Source organism: Meriones unguiculatus, chromosome 6 (assembly GCF_030254825.1).
Source record: "Meriones unguiculatus strain TT.TT164.6M chromosome 6, Bangor_MerUng_6.1, whole genome shotgun sequence".
NCBI classification, from domain to species: Eukaryota; Metazoa; Chordata; class Mammalia; order Rodentia; family Muridae; genus Meriones; species Meriones unguiculatus.
This window is the reverse complement of record NC_083354.1, coordinates 81,356,149-81,363,186: the sequence shown is the minus strand read 5'-3', so window position 1 is coordinate 81,363,186 and position 7,038 is coordinate 81,356,149. Positions and strand designations below refer to the sequence as shown.

The 7,038-nt window shown below is 43.4% G+C and overlaps 1 non-coding gene across 1 annotated transcript; it reads left to right on the top strand.

Moving 5' to 3' along the window:
- The first annotated feature begins 1,522 nt into the window (after nucleotides 1-1,522).
- On the top strand, nucleotides 1,523-1,625 carry LOC132655047 (U6 spliceosomal RNA). The gene has a single exon (XR_009592629.1). It is a non-coding gene; the product is annotated as a U6 spliceosomal RNA (small nuclear RNA).
- The last annotated feature ends 5,413 nt before the right edge of the window (nucleotides 1,626-7,038 follow it).

Below are 7,038 nucleotides of genomic sequence, written 5' to 3'. Positions count from 1 at the left end.
CAGGAGACATTCTAGATTTTTCCTCTTTTATTATTTTAAATATTTTATTTTACTTTAGCCTTTCCTGTTTGCATTTTTCTGGCGAAAAGTCTACAATGAATCTCTCACCCTTACTTCTTTAAAGTCAAATGAAGTTCCCATCTTTCCTTTCCTTTTCTTTTTTTGTTTGTGTGTTTGTTTTTGTTTTTGTTTGTCAAGACAGAGTTTCTCTGTGTAGCCTTGGCTGTCCTGGGCTCCCTTTGTAGACCATGCTGGCCTCAAACTCATTGAGATCTGCCTGCCTCTGCCAGAGTGCTGTAATTACAGGATTGCACCACCTTGCCCAGCTTAAATTACCATCTTTTTAAAGATATTTTTAATGTAAATTATCATAGTTTAGAGGTCATTTGCCTGGCATATTCTTTTCCTTGGATTTTATGTTTGTTACTGGGTTTTTGTTTTATGCTGTTTACATTAGTCAGTTTCCTAGATTTTTCTTCACTCTGGCTTCATTACCCATCTTGATCGTCTGCCATAATCATGAAGCCTATTGAGTGTGGTCTATTTTTTTGCAACTAAACTCTTAACATTATAAGATTTACATCAAACTTCTTATTAGTAATCTAACAATGTCTGATAGCTGAGTCTGGTTCACTCCTTGCTTAATCTCTGAGTGTTTGTTTGTTTACTTTAGAGTATACCTTGGAGTTTTCTTTTTTTTTTAAATTTAGGTTTTTTGTTTGGTTGATTGAGTTTGAGGGCTTTTTGTTGTTTGTTTTATGTATGTGTGTGGTTTTTTTGTTGTTGCTGTTTTAACTTTTTTCCCTTCTTGAATTAATTTTTTTCTTTGGCAATTTCACACATGTATGTAGTGTATAATGATCAAATATCCCCATCTCATTATTACCCCTGCCTTTATTCAGGTCCCGAGTCTCTTGATTGCTCTCCTCAAACAAAGGAAGCATGGGAATTTTATTTAGGGAGTTTATACATATTTATATATGAAAACACATGGAAGAGTGGGCATATTTTTGAGCATCTTTAGTTTAAGGTCATAGATCACATGTTTAAAAAGGAGATGGGAGAGGTGACTCAGCAGTTAGGAATACTGGCTGTTTTTCAAGGTGATCCAAGAGGCTGGAGAGATGACTTAGAGGTTAAGAATGCTGGTTGTTCTTCCAAAGGTCCTCAATTCAATTCCCAGCAACCACACAGTGGCTCATAACCATCTATAGTGAGATCTGGTGCCCTCTTCTGGTGCACAGACACACTTGCAGACAGAATGCTGTATTTAAAAAGAGAATAAGAAAAGAAAGAAAAAGGAAAAGAAAGGGATCTGGGTTCTACTCCCCAGTACTCACCTGGTGGCTACCAACTGTCTGTGACTCCAGTGCTGGGGGATCTGATGCTCTCTTCTGGCCTCCACGGGCACAAGGTATGCATATGGTGCACAGACATACAGACACGTGTGCAAGCAAAACACAAACATTTAGTTTAAAAAAAAAAGAGGGAGACAGAGAGAAAGAGAGAGAACTGTGTGGGTGCCTGTCTTGGCAGGTAGATACTAAAATTGGAACAATGCAGAGAAAATTAACATGGCCCTGTGGAAGGATGGCATGCAAACCTGTGAAGGAGTCTATATTTTTAAAAAGAAGAAAGGATACAAACCTGAGCGTGCTTGGCTCAAGGTCAAAAGGGGAAGCTATTGGAGAGGGAGCTTCTGGGTGTGCTAGGTTCAGCATTACAGTGAGTCGGGTTTCCTTTACTGGCCCACATTAATTAACCCATGTTAGGTAGCTACTTAGCTATCAGCAAGATAAGAGGACATTAGTCTGGAATGGTCCCTCATAATCAGCAGCTCATCAAAACAGGAACAGGAGCAGCAGGCCCCTAGTTACTGCTCAGAGGAACATGACTAGCCCAACCTCTGCTCCTGGGAAGAGACAAGATGTCATTAATTGATAACTACCAAACCTGGATCCAGGAACCTGAACCCTTACAAGATTAATGTATAGAAAGAGCATTTCTGATAAAGAATGGAAACATACCATTTCCCCTCCTGCAAGAGTCAATCCGAATGGGCCCATCAATCATCTGGACAGGAAGATGTCTCTCAGAACTGTCTGTACTAGAAGTGTAAGAAATTGTAAATCTACCTTCCCACTGACATTGCCTGAAAGGTTTCCTGTCTGGTGTTTACCTTAAGTAATTGCTAGAGTTCCCAGTGGTGAGACCAGCAAAAGCAAGAAGCTTGCTTAAAACTGAGATTGTGGTCCTTACAATGATCCATAGGGCTAAGGCTCCAGAGTTTCTGCTCCTTGTGAATAGATCTTGGTTGTGACCCTAGATCTGTCCATCTCTCTACTGCAGGGAGACAACTTGCCTGGCAAACTCAGTTATTGGGTTGAAGTCCCCGCTTGCCATTTGCTCAGCCTTTTCTGGTTAGGGTAAGAAGTATGATTTCCAGCTATTGGAACTGATTCAAGTGTCTCTATATGGTCTCCCATCATATAAATAACATAACATGAACACTATTATAGGAAAATTACCCAAAATTATTACCCTTCTCAAATGATTTGGAAATGGTGTAAAACAAAACAAAACAAAACAGGAAATCATGCAAAGCCGTGTTTGCTTTGTAGCAGGAATTTTTCCTGTAATAAAAGACAGTGTGCTGGTAGTAAGCGGTTTGTGAATATAATGGGTCCTGTGGAAGGAAATGCAAGTTGCCTCTGGTTTTAATATGTGAAGACAGCCAGCTAGCACTTAATGCTATTTCTTTCATTTTTCTTTGCCACGTGCTAATCATGAGACCGGCCCATATCAGTGTCATTTTGTTGGGCTATGTCACTATGATAACCATCCCATACCTTAAATTTCCTTAAGTTACCAGAAACAGAATTTATTAGTTCAAAGTCGTTACTGCTAAGAATGTGTTCACATTCTTGTGCTTTTGATACAGACCAGCTGCTTAGTTTGAGTAATAGGGGCGTTTCCCTGCTGATGCCCAGGTTTGTTTCAAGCTGGTAATCCCCCTGGCTTATTCTCCCAATTGCTGGAATTACGAGATGAATGAGCACGCCCTGCTGGGTTTTTCTTGATGGAGGTGGCCTAGTTACTATTAAAACCAGCCACGGTACAGGCCTCATCTCCTTCTCACCCTCAGTTTCCCCCGAGGTTGGACCCCTGCTCTTGCCTTTAGTTTGGCACAGATTATTTTGTGGCATTTTTTTTTTAAAATATGCTGAAATTCGTATCTCCATGGAGGTGGTAATACGAGTCGGGGGTGATGAGAGCTGATTTGGTCATAGGGGTAGGGTTTTTATAAATGAAATCGGAACCTCTGAGAGACCCTGAGAACTTCCTTGTTCCTTCTACCCATGTGGTTAGCAGTAGGTGTGAGCTGTGAAAAAGGAGGTCTCCCTACACACGGAGTCTGGGAGTCTGCGGATGCCTTAGTGCTGAGGCTCTCAGCCTCCAGAACTGCTGAGAAGAGTCTGTTAAAAGCTCCCTAGGTGATAGGGCTCACCTAGATGATGCTATTTTATTACAGAAGCTGAAAGGACTAAGACACAGGATGAGTCTAATTACCTGCAACTTGTAATTTCACACCCTTCGGTTGTTTCAGGTTTTTCATTGACAAAATGAGGGTAAGAGCTTCCGTTGCAGGTGGTTCTAAGAATTAAAACCTCATTCATTCAACTTTCACTAAGCCAGTGTTCCCAATCACCTGCGTATGACAGGCCCTTTGCTGAATGCTATGCTAGGACAAAAGCAGGGAAATCTGCTTTGCTTTGAACTTGGTGTATTGGGAAGGACATCCATCAAGCCTGCCAAGACAAGTAAAGTGAACTGGTGACCTGATGTCTGAGAGATGCTGTGGACAGATCAACGCCATGGAGGCAGAGCTGGCAGGCTGATTTGTGGTGGTGACTAGTGGAGGAAAGTGTTGAAAAGGCGACATGAGGATAAGATGCTAAAGGTTTAGTCACAAGGAGCAGTACATGAAACACAGTTTTTAAAAAGCTCAGGGCAGGATGTTGGTGCTGAGAGGGTTCCTATAACTGGGACAGGAAGAACAAGCGGAAGCATGGTGCCAGACTTCCCATGATGCCGACTTGATGGCCGAGATAAGCCCGTGTTGGTACTCAGAGCCTCAAAGCAGAGGGAGAATACATGGCTAGCGAAGAGAGATTCCTTGTGTAGCATCTGTGTCCTGACTGCTGAAGGATGGGAGTGAGATGGAGGAGTGAATTCCTTGACCAGTTTAGAAGCTGCTACCAGCCCAAGGGTGTAACGGTCCAATGGGAAGAAATGAGTAATTTGAGACATTTCAGATGTGCTGTCAGTATTGTCAGTTGACAAATGTGAGCGCAGAGCAGGATCAGTCTCCCGTGTGTGTGACCTTGTCCAGAAGCACTGTGCTGTGCAGGTGTGGCTGCAGAGGCTGGGCCAGTGTGGCTGCAGAGGCTGGGCCAGTGTGGCTGCAGAGGCTGGGCCTGGGGAAATGCTGCTGCCGAAAGTGAGAGGACACGGGGGCCTAGAGCCAGGTCATGGACAGTGGGTTCTAAGATGAGAAGTAAAGACGGGGAGATAATGGCGGAGCACCCGAAGTCCTCAAAGGTTCTTGTAAAGTTAGAGCAGTGGGGCGGGAATGGTTGAAGGGCAGCTGGCAGGACTGCCAGGTGCTGTATCTGTTTCTCTAAGTGGAGGTGGGCAGGTTTCAGTGAGGGCAAAGGGGCACAGTTCAACTGCAGAAACAGAGTTCCTGGTAATACTGTTCTTCCCTCTCCCCCCACCTTCTGCAGCAGGTCACCTCCTTCTCCCCCCACCTCTATTGGTGACAAAAGAAAAATGGCTTTGCTGCTTTGTTTTACAAAAGAGAAAGAAGAGTCTGGAAAGCAAATATATAAAGGTAATGTATATATTACCTTTCAGGAAATACATCTACTTTGTAAAGTTAGAAAGGTTAAATTATAATCACAGCTAGAAATAGTGTATCAGTCTGCCATGGCTGTGTAACAAAGCACTATGTGGTTGAAAGTCACAGAATTCCCCAGATGGTGGCTCATGCCTACAATCCCAGCAATTAGGAGGCAGAGGCAAGAAGATCACAGTAAATTGGAAGCCAGTCTGGGCTTGTATGAGTTCAAGGCCAGCTTTGACCACTGAGTGAGACGGTCTCAAAAACAAACAAGAACATTGACCACTCCTCCCCACAAGAAAAATCCCACCCAAACCATAGAACTTTGTTCTCTCGTGGTTTTGTCAGCTGTGTGCAGGACTGCTTGTCTGGAAACCACAGGCCCAGCCTCTCTGACTCTCTGGGGTTCACCTCTCACTGCCCACACTCCCTGGCATCGCCTTGTCTGGTGGACACATCACCCAGATGTCAGCTTCCCTGGTCACAAGCATGAGTTTCTCTCTCTGACCTTCTCTCCTTTCTATTGGATTAAGAGCACACCTTATGCCAGGATGACCTTATCTTAATTACATCTGAAAAGACCCCACTTCTAAATAAGCTCACATTCCTAAGTAGTTGATTTCAACACTTACTTCTTCACTTATTTGTGTATCTGCATGTGTGGACTGGGGCCATCATATTCAGTTCCTAATTTACTGATGAAGTTCCTGATTTATCTGTACACTAGAACCTCAGTACTGTGGGTTGGAAATGCTGATTCCACAATAAAATCATGCACTCAGGAAATATGTGAGTTTTGTTTCTATTTAGGGGGCTAAGGCTCCTGGTAGGCATGAACAGTCTCATGGTAGCAGGGATCTGAGTGATCAGTGGGCACAGCAGCCAGCGGTCATCCGGCTTCCTTCCAGGAGAGAAGTTTCGAGGCTCACCTATTTCACTTATATGTGGATCTGCTCTTTTTAAACAAAATCCCAAAAGTTTGATTTTAACAATAAAGACTCAGGCTCCAGATGCTGGGGTGAAAGTCTGCTAGCTCAGAAAGGCAAAGAAAGCATCCAGCTGACCTTTCTACTCAGTTGATGTCCCAGAAAGAAAAAGGCCCTCTCCTTCACAATGATGTCTTAAACACCTCTCAAACTGAATGTCCCTGCTTTCTACTTCTGATATGTCTCTTTATCTGTCCTCTGGACTTCCTCTCACTCTCTATGTTTTTTTTTTTTTTCTATGTTCATTTCCTGTCAACTGGTTGCTTGCTCAGTTTCTTGACTATGGTTGACTTTATTTAACTCTTGTTTACAGAAAGCTTTTGGATTAAAGGTTTGTGCTAGGGTTGAGCCACACCACAATAAGAAACAGGTTTTTCCAGTTCACAGTCTTAGGGTTCACAATGTGATCAAATGTCCTGCCGCATAAATCCTGGAAAATTGAATTATCCTCCAATTCATAGTGATATACCTGATGTCCAATCTGTTTTAATTGTGTTGTATAAGGACTAGGAATATCATCAGCAGTTGCTGTGGTTGCCCAGAGGAGTGGATTTTGCTGAGTCAGAGGAGAATGCAGAACAAATTGCTATGGGCCAAATGTACTTTAGGTCCATAGCTCAGTTGAAAATAAGGGGATTCTGACTGCTTCAGCCCCGCCAAGCTTCCACTCCCTCCCAGTTTGCCCTCCAGAAGAACATTCATTTCAGCCCTTTTTGGAGTTCTGTACTGGGAGGAGCATGGACTCTGGAACAAACACATGAATTTCAAATCCTAGCTTCCTTTCTGTGATCAGCTAGCATAAGGGGTCCCCCCCCCAATGTCAATGCATTAATTTTCAGAAAGTGAGTGCAATCAGCTGTGCAGCAATAGAAACAGCACATCTGATGACGGTTCAAGCTCTGGGATGGAGAGAGTTCCCTGTGTTATTCAGAGGCCTGTCTGTTCATGAAGGCTCTTAAAAACACAGAAATGTTCCCAGCATGGTGAGACACGAGAAGAGACCAAGTTTTAGAGCGACGTGTTGAAGGCTTTGAATACAGAGAGGAGAAGCCACCTGCCGTGGAATGCTGGGCCCCTAGAAGCCAGAAAGGCAGGAAAAATGGATTCTGGGACAGAATCCTAGAAAGAACACAGCCTTGCCCACACTTG